The 25,422-nt window shown below is 37.0% G+C and overlaps 1 protein-coding gene across 7 annotated transcripts in view; it reads right to left on the reverse strand.

The window, feature by feature from the left end:
• SORBS2 (sorbin and SH3 domain containing 2) overlaps nt 1-25,422 on the reverse strand; it is a 217,500-nt gene that overhangs the window by 190,474 nt on the left and 1,604 nt on the right. The window contains exons 2-3 of one of the 7 annotated variants that reach the window (XM_017818508.1): nt 4,130-4,283; nt 39-183 (exon numbers count right to left, since the gene is read on the reverse strand). The exons of 5 other annotated variants lie outside the window; for them this stretch is intronic. The gene's annotated coding sequence lies outside the window, so the exon portion shown is untranslated. The remainder of the gene's footprint in view (nt 1-38; nt 184-4,129; nt 4,284-25,422) is intronic. One more of the 7 variants, XM_017818424.1, reaches the window with a different exon arrangement.

Genomic DNA, 25,422 nt, shown 5'->3' on the forward strand with positions numbered 1-25,422 from the left:
AACAATTCCCCAAGTATACTGAAAATAAAACCACTTACCACATGCTTCACAAAAAGCTAACTGCTCAGAAGAAAAATCCAGGCAATTAGCAGTGGTAGTCATAACGGGCATTTATGCCCCTCAGCAGGGGTTTTCCTTCTGTAAAGCCTGTTCCTTCTACTCACACTGATAGCTGTGATCTACCTGGTAAAGATGTATGCATTTGCAATTTAGTCATCTTGCTTGAAATGAACTGTTTCCATAAGCTACTTGAGAGGATTATTTTCTTCCTTCCAGTTTCCACACAAGATGTAACAATACACAGCTGGGTCAACATAGCCAGGAACATACTTTGACCCACTGATTATAAGAACAGCTGCCAAGTTCAGTGCATACGAAGGAAACAAACAATTTAACTGGAGCGGGCAAATTGTCCTTTCAGCTTCATACTTTAGTATAAACTAAATGTGCCCTGAAACCACAACTACTGAAAGCTCCTACTATTTCTATGTGGCAAAACTTCTCTAACTGCAAATATTTAGTTTTTAATAATAATAATTAAAAAAAAAATCCATGATTTAATAAAAGCATTTTTAAAGTTTCTACAAAAAGCCTTGAAATGTTTCATCAATGCAAGATTTTTAGTCCCAGAAGTTTACCTACACCTATAAATATAACGATCACTTTAGGGGTGGTGGTGGAGACTAAAAAACACACAAACAAAAATAATCAAGTGGACCAGCTGCACTAGCAATTGCTATGGTTTAGACTATTTGGACTGTCTTTTACATGCTAGGAACTCTGAACTATTAGGTAGCTTTCATAATCTAGAATGTAATCATATATTAAATTTCTATTAAAGGATAACATTAACTCATAGGATAATGCAGGCAGAAATACCTTCTTATAGTGAGACTTCATTTCACCTACAAAGTCATCAAGACCTCATGACTGACTAACTTCATTTCTTAGAGCAACACAGGGAAAAAATAAGTCTTTTGTCACTATACAACTGAGTTCTAATTTCAGATGCATCCTGCTGTACTGAAATTAAGCTCATTTGAATAAGTAGTGAAAATTACAGCAGCAAGTCCAATGATGTTTTTTTCAAAGAAGCAAATGGAGTTACAGTAAAAGTCTGACAGGATTATCAACATGAAATTAAATTCTGGAGAAATTTCAAAAAGTTAGGAGGCCTTACAGGAGATGTACATTACAGAGAATGCAAGAATAATACTTGTTTTGAGTTCACTAGAGGGGAACTAATTCACAAAGATGGGCAACTACCAGTTGTCTGACAGTTATCCAACTCAGGATTAAGTAGGAGAGCTTTTCAGAGTAAGTACTACATAAAGCAGCATGCAAACTCCTAGAAATACTTGTATCAGTATGTAAATGCAACACACTGGCACCCAAGAATCCCCTCAAATAACTGTTTATAAACAGGTTGTATGAAGCTTGAGTGGCTGAAAGTTTTCCAGCATAGTTTTGAACTCAAAAAAATAGATGCCTCAATATTAGACAATAATATTTTGATGAGCTTTCTCAGATCAAAGGGAGATCCCAGCAGAAATCTGCCTAGGTCCTTACCAGCAGCTCCAGCCAGCATGAGAGCTTACACTCCTCCCATCTGTTGGTTAAGAAGCTCCAGATGAACATTTAGACTCCTAACCACATACAGCTGAGAACCTGGTAACTTGGGAGCTGACTTTTTGGGGTTTCTAGCTTTTCATTATTTAGAGTTTCTTATTATTCTGTTTTACAAGTCCCAATACAGTTCATTGCTCTGTCCATGAGAGGGGGAAAGAAGAGTTTTGATTCCTCTTGCTCTCCTGACTATACTTTAAGATAAAATATTAACAAAATATAATATTGTCCTTTTTGAAGACAATATGAATTTGGCCCTTTGTTTTGAACTGGAAATACTTAAAATTCTTTAGTCAAATGTAAACAGAGTCTCAATCAAGATTAGGACAATCAGATAACAAGAAGAGAATATACATTTCAGGAAAGGTAAGTCACATTAAAGGTAGGATAGACTTTTCTCCTAAGGGTACACTGATGCTGGCAGGAAAAGCTGCAAATGAATTAGCAATAGCAGAACCAATTGAGGTTGCTTTATGAGAGTTGTGCAAAAATACAGCAGAAAAACCTTCAGACAATACCAAGATTAGGTCAAAGAAAACCAACAGACATAAAAGACATGCTCCTTGTTAAGCAAGACTGGGTCATAAACATTAAGTTCATTCAAGGATAACCAAGGTCACAGAGGACAGACAGCAAAGATGGAATGTAGTAATGAAAGCCAACAGAAAACATGCAATTGAGGTTGGTGATAAATTTGAAGATTCATGAGAAGGACACCTCTTTCTCATTAATTAGCAGCTAGTTAATACTTAAAATAATGTACTATGGATGATACATTCTATTTTCTGAATATTTGTGGATCCCAGTTTGCTCTGTGCTATATAAGATACACAAGAAGTCATAAATTTGTTGAAAAAGTGCAAGTTATACAAGAAAATAAAACCCCTTCCCTCCCTTTCTTAACAGGTCCATGTTCTGAACTCTCCCAGACTTTTGTCTTCTGGAACGTGTTCACACTATAAAAAAGGGGAACATTTCAACTAATTAGGAAACATCTGAACTGGGGAACTGACTTTCAACCATTTGTCTGCCACTTTTTGTTAAAATAACAAGTTGCTCAATTTTCACTAGGAATTTACCTTATATTGAAATCACTGCATGAAAATTAACTGAGAGGGGAAAGGCCATGCAGGTGGCTGCCAATGCCTCTGTCTGTTTTCACAAATTCTGCTGTATTTTCATTACCAGGAACCAACATAATCCTGATCGAGAATTAAGTTACTAATGATACTAAAAGTCACTCTATCTTTAATAGATGCATTTTCCAAGTAGTGCATTTTAGGGATCATCATCACAATGCAGTAACCCTTCTGGAGAGAACATTTGGGAGAAATAAGTCTCATGACACCACTGATTCCAGCCTTCTTTAAAGCCTATTCCCTCTAATTAGTACTACAGAATTCTGAATTTTATCCCAATAGATTAATCTTTTGCATGCAATTATGAAGGTACAAACGCCCCTGAAACAGAAAAGTAGAAAAAGTAGAAAGAGTACTTTTATGTAGACTATGTAACTTATAAATCACAGCTTTCTTGGTCACACCCCTGATGCTGAAATTCTGTAAAGATTTACAGTGTTGTAACATATTAACATATGCTCTATTCCTTTGTGTTCTGAAGATAAACAACTGTAGAGATGCCACTTCCATTTTGAACATTAAAGCTTATGTAAGACTTAATTATAGAGGAAATTAAGGTGTACTGTATCTTGGCACTGGGATGTGATACTGCACTTAAATCAATATAGTGATGTTATTCATAAACTAGTAGGCATATGGCTGCTGCAATGTGCAGCTAATTAATATTTCTGGAACTAAGGTAAAAAACCTACAAAATAGACATGCCAGGTGTATTGCATATCAGATTACCAAATAGTCAACACTGCTAGCACGTGGCTCACACCAGTAAATCTCATGGTAAATACAGCTTTCCTCCAATATCCTAATTTTAATAAACAGTTCCTAACCTAAGCACCATTATGACTAGAGTCAAAGTTCTAGATAGTCATGTTGATACAGTGAGAGTGAAATGCAATGCCTTAATGTCTCTCTCCAAAAACAATTCTAAAGATTTCCCCTTGCAGAGAAATCGGACTCATCAAAACAAATCCACTACATGTAAATACAGGTCTGCTTGAGACAGCAGACTCAGGTTAGTGTTATATCCACCCCTTTGTTTTGACACACATGTAAAATTACCTCTTCAATTAAATAATTTTAAGGAATCCATACAAGTATTATGTGAAACTTCATTTATATTGCTTTGTTTGCATTAAAAAATGGTTCACTTCCTAAAGTATTTGGAAGTTGTTCATGGTCCAGATTTAAAGACCATTTAAAGACAGCTGCAATGACTACTTCTAGTAGTCATCAGCAAGTAAAATTTCAAATTATTTCTCACTCTAAGTAGGAGGAAAATAGTTGGGTTTGATCTTGGATCTTAAAGAAAAGCAGCGGAAAATTCAAAATTTGTATCTCCAAAGTTACTCCTTCCAAATATTCACCTGTCTTCCAACAGATACTCCTATTTGAGAAAGGGATACTTGATATTCTTAACCCTCTGATATACATCCTAAGCAGCAGATTAAGCTAAAACTGTCTTGAAGCCTCCCATGGTTCTGGAATAGATGGGTGTATCTACCATCCTCTGCAGTTTCCCTGTGTTGAAGAAATAAATTCATAACTTAAGCACACTGATTCATTTTGAAGACTACCAAGATCTTTCAAACAGTAGCAAAGACAAGTACCCCAGTTGGGCAGGCTATCTACAGGCCTCTGGAGGTTCTCACCTTTTAAGAAGTGCATCAGGCAGGCAGGACTTTCTCAAGAGTATAAACATTTAATTTCCAGGAAGGTAGCTAAATTCTGCAGGCTTGAAGAGTGGCTAGAGCAGTAGGTGTGGGGAGTCCTTCACAGGCTTTTTGTCACATGTGAAGTACCTTCTCTTCCCGTCCAATTCACACCACTCCTGTATAATAATGATGGCATCAGCAGTTGGCATCAGTCCATGCATTACAGAGCAACTTCAGTTACTCAGATGGCATGTATTGTACTCTGCATAAACTACATTTCAGCATGCTGTTCAGTCTGAACCAAACCTTGAAACTCTTCCTGCTTTTCAGGCAGACCTCTGTTGAAAGCAACTCCACATTTGGGTTCCTGACACTATTTCACATTAAATAGGTTGATTAAAAAATATGCACACACATCTATTCTCTATACCTTAGGAATATGATACTCAAATGAAGTGATATTGATATAACTATTTCTGCAGTACTTCTGTCTTTAATCATGGAGTGACACACAGAACTAACTCCTGGCTCACCTGTCTGGATGCATGTACTAAATGCTGAAGTTATTGTATATAACTAAGCTTTCTGTGTACAACTTCAGCAGGCCATTATTAGATACTAGGTATTTATAAATCTTTACAGACCACAGAGCTATCACACACCATGTAATGTTATAACCCGAATCCTGAAAAGCAGTTATTTCCATGGGCTAAAAATATCTCACTCGTCCAGCTCTATGAATACCCTAGCAGTTAGGGCAAGCTATTTAATTGTTTGAATTAGGCTCTATGACTTACATATGTAACTGATATGGTGTTCCTAACAAGTACCCCCCACGGAGACTGCGCTTAAAGAGATATTACTACACTACAACTGTTCACCTATGGGACATCTTTTTGAAAAATTCTGTGGGCTCTAATAACAACTGTATTTCTACACATAGTTACACATGAAAAAGTCATTAAAACTGAAATACAATATCATTAAAGATCCCTTTCAGAAAGGGATTGTTATTGTGAGAAAATTTCTTTCCAACATTTCAATTATCTTCTTTGCGGAACAATTTACTGCATAAGAGACAAAGGTAAAAATGTAAGTGTATTGGGTTTAGATAGCAAGGCTTTAGTACCCAAGGGACTGCAGGGTTGGTTTCTGTAAGCAAACACCAGAGACTGCCCCCATGTCAGACAGAGTCAGTTACAACCAGCTCCAAAATGACACACCACTGGCCAAAGTGAAGCCCTTCAGCAACGTTGGTGGCACCTCTGTGATAACGTATTTAAGAAAAGATAAAAATTGCTGTGCAGCAGCTGTGATATAGGAATGAGAAACCGCGAGAGAAGCAATCCTGCAGACACCGAGGTCTGTGAAACAGGTTGGGGATGAGATGCTCCATGCATGGTGAACAGAAGCTTCTTTGCAGCCCATGGAGAACCTACATTCTACCTCAGGAGGCAAAAGAGTCAGAAGTGCAGTTGAGCCTGGAAACATAGGGGAAGATGTTTTTAGTTTTCTATTCATTTATCACTATCTTACTCTGTTATTAACTGGCAAGAAATTAATTTTCCCTGTCAATTCTGTTTTGTCCATGACCCTAACTGGTGAACTCCCTATTGTTATCTCAACCCACGAGCTCTTCATCTTACTTTCTCTTCCACCTTGTTGAGAAGGAGTGAGAGAGAGCAGCTTAGTGGGCATTTGACAGCCAGATAAGTTTAACCCACTACAACAAAGCACAGTCCTTCAAAAAAGTAATCTCAGAAAGATATGATAACAGACCTAGGGTTTTCCTGCTTCTATTTTGTCAGGATACACCCATCAATGTGTCTGGACAACCAAAAAGGGATACACAGCTGCATGGATGTCATGTTTATGGAAGGACAGTTTGATTATGTTTGCACACTGAATGTGATCACAGCTGTGTTCTACCAAAGATATATCAAACTCTAGAAGCCTTCTTGGTCTCATTCTAAAAACAGAAGTTGCAAATGAGAAAATTTGGAACTCAGTTAAGTTGGGTAACACATCCTTTCCCTTTGGGGACATATTTAATATCCTCATGTGACAAATAACTTTTATAAAGATAATTTAAAAAGAATTGGTTTATGCAAACCAAAATATAGAAATGTTTCATACAGGTTTTAGTTTCATGTTCTACATGATCACTCAATACCGTTAATTTTAAAAATCAGGTAAGCTTAGTATTCAGCTTAAGGTGGTTTTCTCTTCAGAAAGTGTCAGTATCTCAGAAAGTATTTCATCCCACAAATAGTTTTGACTTTGACAAGTCAATAAACAGTTCACATCTCAAAGAAACTTGCTAATTAACATAAGAAACTGGCCCATCAGTATTTTAATGGTTTTTGCTTATCTTTCAGGTAAAAGCTAAGCACTTGAGATGACACAACATGGTTAAGGGACAGGAGTCTAATTTGGTACAGGTTTCAGTAGCATCCAAACTATCCGATCATAAAAGTCTCAGCACCAAATAGTAGCTTATGACTGTCTGTGCATCCAGGTTTTGACTCGAATCATAGAATTATTAAAGCTGGAAAAGACCTCCAAGATCACTGAGTCCAAATCTTTGACCAAACACCACCTTGTCAACTAAACCATAGCACTGTCACATCCAGTTATTTCTTCAGCACTTCCAGGGATTGTTACTCCACCACATCCCTGAGCAGCCCATTCCAAAGCTTAACTACCCTTTTAGAGAAGAAATTCTTCCTGATGTCCCATCTGAACCTTCCAAGGCACAGCTTGAGGCCATATCATCTTGTCCTGTCACTAGTTCCTGGGAAAAAAGGCCAGCCCCCACCTGGCTACAACCTCCTTTCAGATACTTGTAGACAGCAATAACTTCAGCCTTCTTTTCTCCAGGCCAAACAACCTCAGCTCCCTCAGCTGTTTCTCATATGATTTACTCTCTAGACCCTTCACCACATCCATGCCCTTCTCTGGACATGCTCCAGCACCTCAATGTCTTTCTCATACTGAGGGGCCCAGAAGAGGAAACAGTACTTGAGGTATGGCCTCACCATTGCCTAATACAGGGGGACAATCACTCCCTTGGTCCTGCTGGCCACACTGTTTCTGAAACAAGCCAGGATGCCATTGGCCTTACTGTAAGTGAATTATTCTCAGTATTGAAATAATTTCATATCCTGTCTTAAGAATGTTGCATTAAAAACAGCCATGCAGAAAAATATAATTAGAAATAATCAAAGCATGATTATCTGGTTCTCAGAGGTCACATATTGAGAGAATGGATGCAGTCTAATGATGCAAGATTAATTGGTCTAGCAAAGATAGAGCATATATTCTATTTAAATGCTTCTAGTTCTGTGTTAGCTTGTGTGAAGCTAGGTCAGTTCTTTGAGTGCATCTGAATGCTAACTGAAGGCTAGAAGATGCTTATTACCATCAGTCTCAAAAGCATGTGTATTTTCACTCAATCATCTCAATTCAATAAATCTTTATTCATGTTTTTATACCTTCTGGGTAAACCATTACACTGCATATGAAAGAGTTTCTCTCAATCTATCCCTTTTCACAAAATATGAATAGACCAAACAAAATCCTGAATGCAAGCCAGTTCCCACAATTTCTGATGTTAGCTTAGGTCTTTTCAGGGGAATAGTTTAATAGAAGCTCAAGAATATCAGTTTACTTCAGCACACAGTATCTATCTGTGTATTCATTAGCACTCCACCTTTGCAACATGTTACATAGCTACTTAAAGTAATCTGAATCCACCAATTCACAATGAATTGAAAGCAGCAAATTCTTCTCAGCCTCAGCTTTCCAATGTGACCTTTCTCATTCAGTAGGAGATTGCAAAATATTATTTCTGTCCAGACTTTTAAGGTGAAACACCCAGAAAATTACAGCTACCCTAATTTAAAATGGCAAGTGTAAAATTTTGGGGAAGTTCAAAAACATCTGAGAGCACCAGCTGTGTTAAAGCCTAAGTTCTAAAAATAATACTTTCTTTTTTAAAAAAGCAAAACTGAGCTACTGAGAACTGTTTAAAATACTAAGAATTACAATCCAGTAGGTACATATTAATGGACATTTTTTGCATTCCTAATCACTGATACCCTTAAGCTTCAGCCATTTGTACATTTCTACATTTCTGGTCAATAATCCTAATCAGTTTTACATGACATTTAGGACATGTTTACATCACTTCAACTTACTGACATTTAGGATATGTTTACACCACTTCAACTTACTGGTAGGATGCCAAGGTTATTTATTTTAGATAAAACCATTTCTATTAGGCTTTCAAAAAAAGTTCCCCTCTCCTTCCCGTTTAGTTCTCACAATTGTAAACCAGCTTTTTTTGGGGCATACCTTAGTTCATGGGTCAATATACCCTCCTATCATCCTAAAAAACACTTAACTAACAGTTCTAGGCACCAACTCAATGTGTTGTTTAATTTTAGATCTACTTCTAAGGACCCAAAGTCTCCCTTATACACTGTCAAGTAAGACCAAGCACTAAATGTAATAGCATTAGAGTAAATACCAGGGTGTTTAGTTCTAGTAACAAAGTCTATTGTGAAATTTTAATCCTACATGGTTTTAGGTCCAAAATTCTATGGTAGACACAGAACTGAGCTCTGTGTTCTTCTACATTCTGTCACGTTATTCTAATCAAAGCTATCTAATGTGATCTTGCAGGATCCTTGTGTAGGTAGTTTAGGGTAACAGGCTAACATGCATGTCTTACTCCATCAGAAAAACTGAGATTTACATCCACATGAATTTGTTTTTAATGATATACAAAGTTTTTATAAACAAAACTTCCAAACTCTAGACAAATCATTGTACAACTACATAGTGCATTCTATTTCCTTTATTTTCTGATTTAGCATCTTCGCCAAATTCTTCACTGAAGACATGCAAGCATTATCCTGAAATATGTCAAATATAAGATAGTGCCAAAAGGAATGGTGACATTACGGAAGGGCAAGAACTTAAAACTTCAGTGCCTGTGCACAGGCTGCGTGTGGCTGGTGCATGCTACATAAAATGTATGTGGCTGAACTCCGTATTTATGAATACCATACTGCTTCACTTTGATGTGGTCTGAACCATCTAACAATATGGTTTGGAAGACATGACATTACTTCTTAAGTTTGTCAGTCTTTACTTCACAGCAACTGCTAGCAATAGCCCTCAGCCACACAAGATTTGTATATTTTTGAAAATAGCATAAGGAAAAAATATCTTCTGAAGAAATGAAAAATAAACAATATCTCCTGGAGAAATATAAAATAAACAATAAACAACCTGATTATTAGGATACTGCAGAAAAACATTTTATATTAATTTGACAAGATGTGATTATATTCATTGTACATCAAGTAAAATATATGATACAGGTTCAGTCTGTTTCAGCTTTTCTCAGCAATACTGCAAGGATTGTGACTACTTCAGTAAAACACATTTTGGTTACTTCAAGAGTGTGAGCTAATAAAGTAAGTTAACTCAAATGATATCTTCTCATTTTAGTGGAGATTAGCTAGAACTTTCTTGTTGCAGAGGATTGAGGTATATATTGAAGGAATACACGCCTTCTCCTCCACCATCCCCTTCCCCCACAATCATTGCAATCTAGTATAAGCAGCAACTTTTCTTTTTCATCAAGTTATGGCAACATAACTTGAGTCATTCTCCACATTACTTATAGTTCAGAATAAACTCATCAATTTTCACATGGGAAAATTGAAAGGACTACAACACCATTAATTCATTCGTTCACTGCTCCTCCAAAATACATTTTTACCTAGCTACTCCAATAGATCAAACTGATCCAACAATTGAGAAATATTTTTAAAATTCCTAGACACAGATAATTTTCTGACCAATACTGGTCAGAAATTCTGGCAATATTCCTCATAGTTTTACCTCAAGTAGAACACAGCAATTGCATGGACTACTAAAGCAGATTTGTTTTTCTAGACTCTAGATTATTATATCTAAATTTTCATGATGCATGTAAGTTTTCATCTGTACAGTGGATAGTGATATTAATATTTCTACATTATTCCTAATAGTTATAAAATAAAATATTCTTGAGGATTAATTCCTTGATATTTAAATGCTGTTTTGACACCTACAGCACTACAGAGTCACTACTTCCAAAGGCAAACAGGACGTTATGAAAGGGCTCCCTGAAGCACTAGAACTCTAGGTCTATTTAAATATTATTCACATAGTTTTATGGAGTATTTGATGTGTTTCATGGACTTTCTGGAAAGGGCTACAAACCTCTGCTTCCCTATGTCTGTTGCTGTGAAACACAGGGTCCAGTTTTCAAGCTTTTATAGCACAGTTGTAAGCATCACCTACATATAAAACCAGCTTGGCACATCTTGTATGCCATAACAGTCAGGCTTGCAAGGAAACACGTTTCTACAGAAAGAGAACACGTGTTCAATATCCAAATAAGTATATACAAAACACATATATGTCTATAAAAAAACACTGCCTGTTTTCAAGTCTAGCACGCACAAGAAATTAAAATGAAAATTTTATAAAAAATCTGGTTTCACTTTAACTGAGGCAATGTATTTCTGTGATAGCCATGAGGCACTGGTGATTATGTCAATTGATCCCTCACTGCTCTGTCAAAGATTGATCTTCCCCTCCTAACATTACCCTTTCTCTCAAGTAGTAATAGTGCAAATTACCTAGCCTGTATATTTTTTCAAGGAAGGCATTTAATAGAAACACTATATCCAATAGCTGACTACTCACACAGCTAAAATCCACTAAATATTAAGAACTACCTGAAAAAGTAGTTATTTTGTTCATTTATTTCTATACCCCCCTATTAGTATCTCCTCTCAAACAATATAGCTACTACAACTAAACTGAAATCAGCAATTAGCTAATATTTCTTTTAGGTAGTATTCTAGTTTATTAATTTTAAGTAATTGACATTATAAACTGACTTGAGTCTCTGATGCATCAGCTTAGATGTGTAAATATAAAGATACAAGTAATAATAAATTTGAAGGTCTACACAAGCAAGAAAACTTCTGAGAATCTAAAAAGTCTAACTTCCAGAACTATGATTACCTAGTGTGTGATATGGTCTCAAGTCTGAATTTTATCTATTTATCAGCTAATGTGTATCCCTCAAGAACACCAATTACACATTTTTTTGGAGGTAGATATACCATCTTGGTTCACTCACCTTAGGCTAGTTCTAGCATGATCCTGTGAAGTATTTCCACTGTATTTAAGTGCAGTGTGGATAACAGGTCCATGGCATCATGTATTTTACAGATCTATCTCATCTCATCTCTAGCTGCATCGCTTGTTAATGGAAACAACCAGAGTTCCTCTATAAATTATTTTTAATGTACTATTAATAGAGGGACCTTAAATTTATATTGGTATTCACTAGAGCTATAAAGAATATTGTTGATCTTAGTATTTACTTTACAGATGAAGTAGGAACAGCTGCCTTGATTTTCTTTTCTAATTGTGTCTGATGATAAGGTTTAATAAAGATACTCCCATGCTTCCTGCCTCCCACTCCATGACTGAAGTATTATGGTTCTCTATCTTCTTGTAGATCTATAGGAAAAGGAGGCCCTTTTTGTGCTCAGTTATCACATTGAACTAAATATACATTAATGGTAGAATATTGTGCCATTGTGTCAAATGCAGTTATATGCTACTACAGATACAATTATTGCACCATGCAGTAATTATTAAAGGTTGAAAGGCAAGACCGTAGTAAAGGTGAAAGGCAGAGACAAGACAAATGAGAAATTGATCAAAAATGGATTCACCTAGTTCCATTTAAAAGATGAATTAAAAATAAAAATCTAGTAAAAAAGCAAAAAGCAAGAAAATTAGTAGCTTACACATGAATCCTTAAAAATAGAAAGTTCAGTTTAAGACTGAATCAAAGCTGGATACCAGTTAGACATTCTGGTTTGCAGGAACTCCAGCAACTGCTATGCTTTGTTTTTGTATTTTGTTTTTGTTTGTTTGGGTTTTTGTGTGGCTTTTTTTTTTTTATTGTCCTCAGAAGAAAGCTGCCCAGAAGGAGCCACTTGTGAGAAGAACTCATCCCAAAAAAGGATGAATTTTTGCCATATTTGAACAGAACCAGAATTTTTGGAATTCTCCCCCTAAATGAGTAGGTATGCCTAGCCTGAGCTATTACTACAGGATGTTTTATAGTATATATGCACAGTCAGAAAAAGTACGAAGCATAATAAGAATGCCCATGGCATTACATTTAAAGGAAAGCTAACATTTTAAATCCAGAAAAAGCTTTGCTATGCCAGACATCTAAAAAAAAATCCCACTGTAGTACATTAAGACCTGATCAACAGCTTGTGTATAGGCAGGAGATTGTAATTTCAGAAGACAGATATCTTACAAGGCCATAGTCACTTTACAGCATGTGCCACAGGAAATGAATGAAGGCTAAACATACGAAGCTATCCCAAGGAAGTGATTCTTGGGAACTGGCAGAGATGGAAAGAAAAGAGTAAAAATTAAAAAAATTCATCCCACTATTTTTTTCAGGGCCCAAAACAAGTGCCTGAAGGAGTATAGCCACAAAAGGGAGTTTAACAAATCTCACTAGAATGAAAGGAGATGATTGCCTGATGGAGATGCATTCTCACTATAAGGGGCAGGTTCAAAATATTTAGTCAAGACAATCACCTAGGAAAGTATTTTGCGGAATCCCAACCACACAGGAACAGCCTATGAACTGAAGAAGCTGTATCTAGAAAGACACATCCGTAAGACGGGGTCTCCTCCATAAAACTAGTGAAACTTCGTACCTAAGCTCACTTACACTGCATGAGTCTTCTCAACTTTCCTGGTAGTAACTTCCTATGAACCTTGTCCCCTTGACAAGAAAAAATATTTGAAGATAAATACAACAACACAATTAAGTGCATTAAGTTTTCTAAGTGGTACTGGTACTTCTGTTTATTTTCTTCTGTTTGTTCTTTTAAAGAACTCATCATCACCCTTACCCCATCAAATCAGTTTCCAGGCTCATGCACACCTTTGCCTACTGTTTACTTAAGATCAGGTTCTCCCTTTTGCACAGTGTCAGAGGCACTCAGGCCTTAGAAAAAGTTGAACATTCAAAAAAAGTATCAAGGATTTATTCAAAGAAAATGCTTTTCTTTCATATAAATATGGAGCTCAAAGTTACTTAACCTCAAGAAATTCCCTCAAAGTACTGCTTTTATTAACTGTAAATCATTGATAACTCTTTTTAATTTGTTACCAAAAAAAAAAGCCAAGTACTTGCCCAGTTCTTCTGTTATCTGAATATATATATATATACATATGAAATTGAAATACTCCACAATATTGAGATATTCTGTTTTCCACTTAGAGATGTCTGAAGGCAAGGAACTGAACATCCAAGTTTCACTATCTAGATAACTTAATTCTTAGATATAAGATATTTGATGTCCTGTCTATATCTAACTCTTCATACCTTTTTATTATTATATTGGAAAGTTAATTTATTTTTTTTTCTGTAGAGGATCCAAAAGTCAAAACATGTACAAAGCAGAAAATTTTTTGAACCTGAGGAAATGGATAGGTAGCAAAAATAAAGCAAGGTAACAAAAAGCTGCGATCAGAGAATTGACTGTGTTTAGCAGTTCAGCTGAGAACACGTTATTTGCAGACTGTATGGCTGTATTTTAGAGAGAATACTTTAGCTTGTCTGGAAGCCTTTAAAAGAAAATATGGCATCTGGAACTGGAAATCTATTATAATGATTGGTGAACTTTTCACATAAAAGCTGTTTTGAAAAATAACAGAAGGTATAATCTCTATCCACTGAACTTCAGAGATGCCAGTGCTGTGGTAAAAACATGGAGTCATTAAAGTTGAGAAAATTAGAGACACACGCAGTTAACCAATTTATTCCTGCATATCATATCAGGATACAAACTTAAATGAGCTTTGAAGACACAATCCTAGCAAGTTAGCAAAGATCAGAACTCTGATTTGTCCCTATAAATTCAGAATATGACATCATTTTCTGTATTACACTTATGCACACCACCCACAATCCCATGCTGTGGCACACATGGACAGACACAACACAACTAACCATATATCACATTTTACTTATAAACACTTACACACTGACTTAAACACAGTTGTCACTACTTTCCAGAATTTCAACAACAAAACTATCTGAACAAGAAAGGCCAGCCTCAGCTTAAAAGTACTGTACTTATTCAAGTAGGTTACACTTATATGTGCTGATAGATGAATGCTACAGACAGAAGACAAAAGATGACATTTACTGAGAGAAAAATACCCTGTAGAGCTTCTGGTCTTTTAAATTGTCCCAAACCAAACAAAAGTATTCAATATGCTAATACCTGCTTGCTTGTGGTAACTCTTAACAATAATACTGTGACAGTCCTCATGTCACTACTCAGTGATACCATTGTGCATATTTAAAGCACAATGGTATAATTGTAAAAGCACATATTTAAAGCAGTCCATTTCCACAGAACTTCCATTTGCATAACTGTAACGCACTGCATAATCATGGTCCAACTCAGCTATTAGTCTGCAGGTTACAGTCCCCTCTCACCATTCCTTAAATATGCTCAATAAGATATGTCTTGTTGGCCTAGCAGCAATTTCTTTTTGATTCTGCTTATATATTTAAGTGCCACTTGTTTCACAGCAATACACAAACCCAAGTTATATAAGCAGGAAAAGTAAAAGGCTTCTGATTAGCCACCTCTTCCAGCTTTATTTTAAATCTCAAGACATAAAATAGTCAATGGAGATCACTTAGCAATACAAGCCACTTAAAAATAATAGTTTACATTACAAAAGTGCTTCCTTGAAATATATTATTTAACCTAATGCATCTACACTATAGCAGTCCCAATCCCAATTTTGAACGAAACATTCAATTATAATGAAAATATGAATACCTTGAAATGAGAACACTCCAGCACAAAAATGTTGCAGTCTGCTTGCCAGATACTGTACAGGGTTACAATACAGCATATGCCTGCACCCCTCCAGTGTAGCTCTTTCTTCTCTGATCTGCATGGCAGCCTTTACTACCCCATTTACAACACATGTGTAGCATTCATGCACAATGAAGAAGCATAATCAAATCTATTACTTGTTGGGAAGCATCAAACCTTTACCTCCCTACCAATCCGACAGGATGACTGGTGAGCTCACTACTCCCACCTTAACCTTCAGCTGGGCTCATTTATTTCCCAGGGGACACATTCAGAAAACTGACAGTTACAAGAACAGTGGCAGGTTAGCAAGAGCTCGTTTGGGGGAGGGGAAATTCCAAACCAAGAAAAGCTTCTCAAAAAAGGTTAATAGGTTTCCAAGCTTACATGTAGACTAAACAAGGACAAGCCTAATAAAATTAATTGCTTCACAATAGCAAGCTTTGTGTTTATATTCTGAAAATACTATAAGCTGTATCTGCTTAAAACAATATTGAATGGTCAGGTGGTTTGCACTTTTAAAGCATGTTAGCATAATCAGCCTTAAATTAAAACAGATGGGAATGCAGATATGTTAAGGTTATTAAAGACCTCTAAAGGATAGAGTTAAATAAGGTTACTTAATCCATCTTAGAAGGGTATTATGAATTGCATCACTTACACAAGAATAGCATTCTTGTATCTATTTTAGATTTTAAAAGACTAAATAAAATCACCAATACAATGTAACCAATGGCATGCACATAATGTGTACTTACTAGTCTTGGGTTTTGAGAGAACAAATAGAATGTTTCTTGATATTAAATGGCATTCATACAGATCTTTTAAAAATAAAGATGATATTTTACTTATGACAATATTCTCCTAATGTTGCAGTACATAGTGAATCCTCATCAATGAGAACAATATATCAGCATGTTAAAAATCAGCATATTGTATCTATTTACAGAGAATGAGAATTCTACCACTAAAACCTTAAGTATTAGAAGTATAGACTTCTCAGAGGTTCCTCTAAACCAAAGCCAAAAACCCCCAAGCCCTTCAAAGCTTGCAACACATTGATATTGTCAGCTGTGCAAAGTGTAATCTAAATTTAACAATCTCACAATCTCATCTTCATACATGCAACAGTTATTAACATGTCTTTTAAGAGCTTGTTTTTGCCATAGTAACTATGATAAAAATGTCTGTGATACCTCATTGGTTGACATACACAAGTGGAGTAGTAGGAACCTGTCCTCAAGCCTCCACTAATGTAGCAATACCCTGTTTTCGTCCTGTGAAACAATTTTCAGCTCAGTGGAGTTGTCAACAAGCAGTTAAACCATCTTATAGCCTGTCAGAGTTATATACAAATCAAGTGGTAAACATGGTTAAGAGCCTACTCACATCAGAGGGAGAATAACCTCAACTCACACACACTAGGTAAATTCTTAGCACCAGGCTATCTTGTAAAGGCATCTTTATGCAGCTTTCCCTGTGGAAGACAATAGGCTGTTTAGAAACTCAGCCAAGTAGTAGTGTTAAACATGCTTTCAGATGAGAGGTGCCAGAATCAGCTTCTAGGCAGAGAAACAATTTATGAATTCTGTTTGGGTTTTGGTGTGAATAGGTGTTAACATGCTGAGACTTGCCAAAGCTACAATGCTACGTCATTATGTACAAAAGCCATATGATATCCTTTTTTAACCATTCTGCCCTTCACTTTATAATCCCCAGATTAACAAATCTCTTCAATTCCCAAGGTTAACTGAAGAGCAAGTAACAGCTCTGGCTCCCAGACTCACTTTTCTGAATTTAGATGCCTATACTGAAATAAATCCCATTTTGCAACCAACTTGGAAATTATTTTCAAGGATTTCCAACATCAAGGTGAAAGGCACACAGACAGTTTAATCCAGTGGGAGCACCTAATAGCTAAAGTTCTGTCCTTGTAAACTTTAAATTTTGAAAGTGAAACCGAGGCTTTCAAAATTCTTCCATGTCTCTGTTTTTGAAATTAAATGACCCAACACCTATTTTTAGTGTACAATTTGCAAATAATTTTGACATCTTTACCACTTTTGCTGCACTAGAAAATGCAAAAGTGACCAGGAATCAACTTGTTTACTACATTGCCTTTGTAATATTAAACAAAGCATTTTATTCAGCTATAAATTACATGTGGCTATTTAAGGAAACCTCCATTATTGAAGTTTTCCTTGTGCATTTATATACCGCACTAGAGCTGCCCTAGGTCAACCATCACCTATTGAAATATTCAGCTACATTTGCCCAACTGCAGAGCACTGACAACAGCTGAGCGTATTCTAACCATCCACCAGGACTAAAAGTAACTGAATTGAAATATAACAGCAGTACAATTCACTAAGACTAAATTCAATCAGCACTCAGAAGGAAGGGGGATTAGAATTAGCATTCTAAATCTTGTTTGGTAGGTCACATAAACACTTTCATTTCTATTCAATAGAGAAAGTTGCGGTGCAGAATATGAAGTGGAATCTTCACCAGCAATTAAACACATAATGCCAAAGCAAGTATATTAAGTGAAATTAAAATGCAGATAGCTCAGATAACATCAACATCTATAGAATCAGAAGAAAAAGTTAGACTCACAGGTTCATTACAGAAATCAAACATCAAGACAAAAGAAGACCTTCACCTATAAAACCCTTCCACAAACTTTAATATAGGAAGAACTAATATATTAATATCAGTATACTGATACTTTTCACTATTCTAGTTAAAGGTGTTTTTTAAGCAGGTTCATACATAGAAGAAGTTGTGGCACAGGCATTTTTTAGTCATGACAGATATATACCAGTTTGCAAATAGCCTAAACTGACTGGTAAGTGACTTCTGACGAGCTATGCCAGTCTTCCTCATGAAGTTCCCTTAAAGAAGAACAATATATTTTCTTAAACCTGCCTTGTAAAAAAGGAATTAAAAAGGTTTCATGTAAAGTGTTTTGGTGGTGGTGATGATGGTCTTCTGTTTGGTTGGTTGGTTGGTTGGTTTGTTGGGGGGGGGGTTAGCAATATTTTTAAGGACAGCAGGAAGAAATGAAGAAGAGCCTGTATTCATAAGAGATCCTGGAAGCAAATAGGAAACATCTCTCAAGTCGCAAGAAAAGCATTGCAGAAACAAGAAAAAGCATGTGCCACAATTAAATTTTCTGTCATTATTAAATCAAAATATCAACATTAAAACCAAAGATCTGCTACTTCGCTTTACCAAATAGGTCAAGTTAATAACTAGCGTGCAATAACCCCATTCTTTGCACCCCCTTTACAGAGCACTTTGGTTCATGTTTTCATGAACTAGAAATTCCTTTTTGAGATAGAAAGCAAGGCTGACAAGTGTCATATGACTCTAGAAGCTCTGGCTGTTAAAAAAATCCAATTGCTTCAAGTTAAAGTAAGATGTATCATAAGTTAGAAGGTTACTGCTTGAAACAAGCATTGATCAAGTAAATGTTATGAATATTTAACAGCGTAAAAATGAGTTAATTTTTCTGATTCCACTATTTTTTGTGGGCTCTATTCTTTTTTCCTTTAAAAATATTACATGCTACTTGAAGGACATTTGAAAAATAACAGTTAGGATGTTAACAGGCTAAGAGCTAGTGGCACCGACGTGCTGTTGCTATCTGAGGCATCAGTCCTACAGCAGACTCAATTCTGCATTGGAACTACCCCTGTTCGCAGACCTGGGGCACTACCAGAGCTAGGACGGAGAGAGATAGTTGGGCTTTAAGAAAGCATAGATGACACATTTGTAATGGAGACTGTAACGTTGCCTCTTTTCTCTGCTCTAGCCACCACTTGCAAGTTCAGTCCCACAAATTTGTTCTGTACCTTTAGGCTACCAAATACTGAGTTGTGTAGTTCTTAAATGGAAAGCTCTTCTAAACAATTCTCAGTTATTTTCACAGCACCTAGCTTTCAAAAAGGTAAATAGCTACGAAACTAGCATCCTTCTACTAAATACAGTGTTTCTGTGCATTATCCACAGGACTCAACCTCAAAGTACATGACATTTTCAGCACTGCTGGAATGCGAAGCCTTGAGCAGAAGTCTGTGTTAGTATCCTGTGTGTCAAAATGAAAAATGTCACAAAAAACCAGCAGCTGCTTCAAAGAATGAATAAAAAGTACAACTTTATGATTAAAGAAAAAACCTAAGAGATGCTCATACCCTCAGGGGATGCCATTTTCTCCAATCTCAGAGAGTCTCATTAGCCCTTCAAGTACAACATATGGGCCTATGTAAGGCTACACTGTAGAAAGCAAAACTGACAGAGATTTTAATCTCCATTAGAAAAGCTTAAGAGCAGAACATTCATTTATTTAATCTAATATGCCAGGGTTTTACAAAGTCACAATTAAGAGAGCTTTCAGAGTCTACCAGCCAATTCGGAAGGCTGCTAGGGAATTACGATGGCATTAAATATATTTGAGTTTATATTGACAATAGCACATTGCTTCGAATAACATAATTGTGCAAGCTTCCAGTTGTTCATGGTACTCCTCCACTTACTATTAGTCACAGCTGACTACTGTAAGGCATAAGGCAAGCAGCTGTTTAGGGCAGAAAAAGCACTAAAGTCTTCGCCTACTTCAAACTTAAAAGAGCCTTGGAAGCACTCGGAAACTCTTCTTGCCTCTAGAGAAAGAGGAGAAAAGAGTCTGGAACAGAAAGTTACATAATAGTAAAACTGTGTCCTGCCTCAGAAATATCTTTACCTCTCAATTCACAACGCATGGGGCAGAGGGATCAGACCTGACAGTTTCTCTCCTCCCACCTTTGCTTCTGCTACATCAGTTTTCCTTTATCATTAAGAAGATTTGGATCGCTCTAGATAAAAATGCCCTGGAGTTAACAAGGAATGTAATTGCAGAGTGGGCAATTACAAGAACAACAGATAAGACTACTAGTAGCACTTCATCCTAGTTAAGAATACGTATGAGATCAATTGAAGTTTGTGGCCAGTTGTGTTGAAATATCATTTATAGTACAGTAGACACTTGGCATTTGTTTCGCACAAAACTGCATTTCCTAACTTAAGAGAAACTGCATTATTCCATCTCTTCTCTCCCAACAATGTCTTAAATTGGAAGTTTCTAGGAGACAGGGGATGTTCAAAAGGGATAAAGACAGTATTATATTAGATATAATTATTTAAAATGTTCAGTTTAATATTATTAAACAGAAGTAGACTATCTAAGGCTACCAGGACTGCAAAGTCTGCTTTTGTCTTCATCTTAACCTGTCAGGAGATATTATGGAAGACTCAAGAGTAACTTTTTATCCTATCATATTTAATTAGGAATTATCTTACCATTGTAGTTTTAAAACTCGTTGCCTCCAATCCTCACTATGGATGGCACCAAGACAATTGTAACTCCAAGACTGTATTCTCAAGAAATGCAAAACAAGCAGCTAACTTTGTTACAGCAGTATGACTGAATCAGTATTCCCAGTGAAGAGTTAGAGAATCTTCAATTAAGCTACACACATGCAGAAATATCTGAAAATACCTACTCTGAGTGCTACTACAGAGGCTTTTTACTTATCAGTTGGTTTTTGAAAGGTCACTTTTATATTTCTTGCAGTAAATGAAGTTGTAACTATAGTTTAGTTTGGCATCCAGTTAGTATTTGATTGGCTTGATATTTTTACACATACACTACGCTTCAAAATCTGAACTGAAACAGTTCACTGTTTCCTCAAAAATGAAAATATTAAAGATGTAAGAGTCTCTGAAGAAATTCAAATTCTGTACCTCTGCCAAAGTTGATACAGTTTCCGTGAAAAGCAAACTCCCCTCTAGCCTTGTGCCAATAAAACTGTGCAAATAACTCCAGCTCATATTCCACTCCACTAGGATTCAGCTGCTTCATAATAAATGGGCTACACTCTAACTCTTGTGCCTTGCCCAGCAGCACTAGGCAGAGGCATTATGTTGAGATCAGTCAGGGGGCTAACTTCTGTCTTAATTTATGAGCCAAGCATAGCTTGCATTTTCACTAATTTGCCACAATAAAAAAAGTTTGTGCTCTGGTAGTTTTCCCACACTTTTATCATAAGCACCACAAATGCATAAAACATTCTCTCAACAGCTCAGGAGCCACAGACACCAAGAGCACTTTACCAGCAATAATCAGCCAGTTTTTGAAGCACATTTGCCACAGAATATCTGACTAAGTCATGGTGGTAAAACTAAACTCCATCTACAGATGCTTATCCACAGTGAAGTCAACTGTAGTTCTTACTGTAACATTGACTATTTCTTGACACATTGCAGTGATTTTATCTATACTAAGTTCTTATTAGGGTGAAGCCTAGTCTTGCTCTGTGCAACATATTTTTCTTCAGCAGAATTAATGCATTTTGGTAAGCATCCAATTGGTGGTATTTTAGTTGACTCTGCTTTCCTTAATCCAATATTATGAAAGCAATAAAAGGCTTGGAAAAAGTGTAGAAGATTTACTGAAGCAGTTCTTGTCCTTAGAAGTAAGCATACAACATTTGTTTGTTTTGGAGGTGGGGGTTAAAGAAAAGACATCTTGACTATGTTCTCAACCCAACTCAAATCTTCTATCACTAATTCAATTCAGTACTGAAATGAAAACTCACAGAAATAATTTCTTAATGACTGACTCAAATGAAACATTTGAAAGTTAAGTACGTGACAAGCTACCAGGGCCAGCAAATTAAAAGCTTAATATGATACACATTTGAATTTCGTTCATAAAGCTTTTCTCCTCCTAAGAAAAAATAAGACTGTATTCGATCTCATCAGCAATGTAACTAGGAAAGTGTGGTAAAAAAACAAAGTAAAAAATCACACATCTACATAATTCACAAAATCTTGAAATAGGAGAAAACTGGGCAGAAACAAGCCTGCCTCATTCACACCAGAGAATTAAGTTTTAGGAACAGTAAGATTTTTAGTCACGCCTACAATTCAGTCACAAGGTCCAGAGCTTTTGTGGTTTGAAAACAAGATTTCATAGCTATTAGTGCTCACAAACTTGTGGGCTATTGGGTAGATATTGCAGCAAACAGTTGGACTAATTTCCAGAAGGAACAAATATTGCCAAGTTAAATGCTCTGCTTTATGGCAGACTGTAACAGGTGCTGTATTTTGACACTATAGCAACATCCAGCAAGTTCTCATGGTGAAATTCAGTTTCTCTAGGGTTTAAGGTGTTCAACCTTTCCGTAAAGATACCAAAAGCTCACTTCCCTCATTTTGCAGAAAGTAAAGGATACAGTTAGATTATAGAAATTTGTGTGGCTCATTATCTCAAACAATATCTGTATGCTATCTTTCTCCATATTTAAGTACTTCATTATCTTAGCCCATCATCTCATTAATAGATTCAAACTTTTCAAAAAGGGATAAAAACCTAAAAAATTAATGCTTTCTAACAGAAGTCAGTGTTTTTACTTTGGCACACTACTACTAAAGAAACTGTAAAAAGGTTGACAAGAGGAAAAATGATATAAAGTAAAGCAGTGTTGGAACCTTTCTAGGAAGTAAGTTAAAATACTCTCCAAACCAAGCCCTTACTGTCTATCTTGTTTTCTTATAGCTATTATCATACCTAGTAAATAACAGCTTAGTAAGAGTCATCAAGGAGCTACTCATTCCACTCTGGTTATCAGGTCTATATTAAAAGTTTCTAAGGGGGAAGTGTGAAACATTAGGAATTAATCATTAGCACCCTAAGAAGAGCCAAGAATAAACAGTTGCATCACTTCTTGTGCTTTTTGTAACTACAAATTATTTTGCAACTGCATACATAGAAAGAAACAACAAAAAGCACTATGTAACTGTTTTGCATTCAAGCAGTTCCTCAGTGTCTTCAAAAAGTTAGACATTAAGGTTTGCAACCAATCACGAAAAAAACCCATGAAAAATAATTGTCCATTGAAGCCAACAATTTGTGTTTTTTTCTTTTTTTTTTTTTAAATTAGGATTTTTAATTAGATCAAAGCCACAGTCATAGGTTTGTAAGAAGGTAGCTATAAGAAGCATCTCTCCACACTGTACCGAACATAAAACGTCCTACACAATTAAAACCACATCACATACCAGCAAAACCTTCCTGAGGCCCAGGCAACCATGAGGAAGCCCTCTGGATATGATGCTGTTTGAAACTGGAATTTGTTGTGTATGGCAACAGTCTGAGTGGCTCAGAGCCTTCTGGAAAGTGCCTTAAGTCATGAGGAGCCTTCATTGAAGTGGCAGGTGACTTTATGAGTGGCGTTGACAGAAAGAGTATGCAACAGGGGTGGTGTGCCTGAACAAAGGCCCTTGTGTGGGAGCTGTTGGTGTGGGCTTCTGGCTCTGTGATGAGCTATCCTTGGTAGTGGTGGGCACTGGTGCTTGATACTGTTTGCTGGGGGGTGGTGGGAGAGTGGGAGAGTCTTGTCTAGCTAAATGAAGTACATTCAGAAGGTCTCGCAAAAAAGTAACTTCTTGTGGAGAGGAGCTATGCCCAGGCTTGGTAGGTGCCTTACAGTTCTGCCTCTGTTTGCTGGGGAAGCAGCAGGACTGTATTTGGGTGAGCACAAGCTGGGTGCATGGCTCCTTGTGAAGCATGTAGTTAGGTTTATGAAGGGACCAGGGAGAAGGGAACCCTAAAGGTGGAAGGTGTTACCTGTGTGTGACTTGAGTTTCCTATGGGGTGGCAGGAGGGTGTGATGGTGTTTAAATTGAAGTAAATTGTGAAGTTAGAGAAATAAGAAAAGGGAACAGAGAGAGAGAGCCTTGTGCAGGAGTGGTGGCCATGTGAAGGTGATACAAGAGGCAGGAGTGTGCAGTGGTGGCAACAGCTTGTAAAGCGTTGAGGCTGTAGAAGGAAAGGTGGGGAAAATCTCTGTAAGCAGTGGTGCACAACTGTGCACAGTTTTCATGCACTGTAAAAGGTGCGGGGTTATGCAATGGCATTATAAATTAAGTGCTTCAAGTCAGATGGGGCATATAGTCTGGTGAAAAGGAACTTGTGGGCAAGCAGTGTCTTGCTGGACAGAAGCAGGTGTCTGATATGGAAAGAGTTTGCTGTGGCAGTGTCAGGAGTGTCTAAATCCCTTTGGTCCTAAAGGATTCATGGCCTTTTTAAAAAGAATGCTCCTGGGTAGGGTGTAGTCTCCTCAGGGAGAGACAGTGCCTGTGTGCAGTTTTGTAAGCTGTGAAGATGACATGAAAAGGAGAAATGTGTGCTAACAATTACTTTTATGAACTTAACAACCTTGTCTTTGAGGGGAGTTTACAGTCTAGGGAAAAGTGATGTCAAGTGGGGATGGGCGGAATCCTCAAAGATTGACAGAGGCTTGTGCAGTGTCACAGGTGGAAAGAGCCTACAGTGGTATTCACAGAGTAAGGGGCTATCTTTTGGGCAGTTGCACACTTGTGAGCAGTTTCCAGTTGGTGTGGGACTAGTAGAAGTGCAGCTGCAGTAGTGTTCAGAGGCAGGGTCTCCTCTGTTGGAAGCAGAAAGTATTCACTGCAGTATGGTGGGAAAGCTTTCCACAGGAAAGGTGCACACTGGCATATCTTTTCCACATATTCCACCCTTCCTGGGATGGGGGTAGGAGGGGGGAATAAATGGTGGTAGTGTGGAGTAGAGGGTATGATGGTGTGTTTCCAAGAGAAGTTCCTCAAGTTTGACAGGTGTTTGGATGAGCCTAATCTCCTAATTCAGGAACTGCTTCAGGGATGGGGAAAGCCTTCCCCTGGAATGGCAGATGCCTGTGTGTCTCCTGTGTGCTGTGAGGGTGATGGGGTAAACAGGAGCATGCGATTGCATTTGCAGGCTGAATATCTCATGTTTGCAGAAGGGACCTATCGGAAGGGTTGGAGCTTTAGCTGGGGTGGTAGGCAGAGAGGCTGGTGGGCTACTGCCATTTGTGAAAGTTGGCAGGAGTTTTGCTGCAATGATGATTGTGAACTAAAGAGTGTTTGTATGGGCTTGTATTGTAA

This window comes from Lepidothrix coronata, unplaced genomic scaffold (genome assembly GCF_001604755.1).
Source record: "Lepidothrix coronata isolate B3197 unplaced genomic scaffold, Lepidothrix_coronata-1.0 Scaffold0, whole genome shotgun sequence".
In the NCBI taxonomy this organism is placed as follows: Eukaryota; Metazoa; Chordata; class Aves; order Passeriformes; family Pipridae; genus Lepidothrix; species Lepidothrix coronata.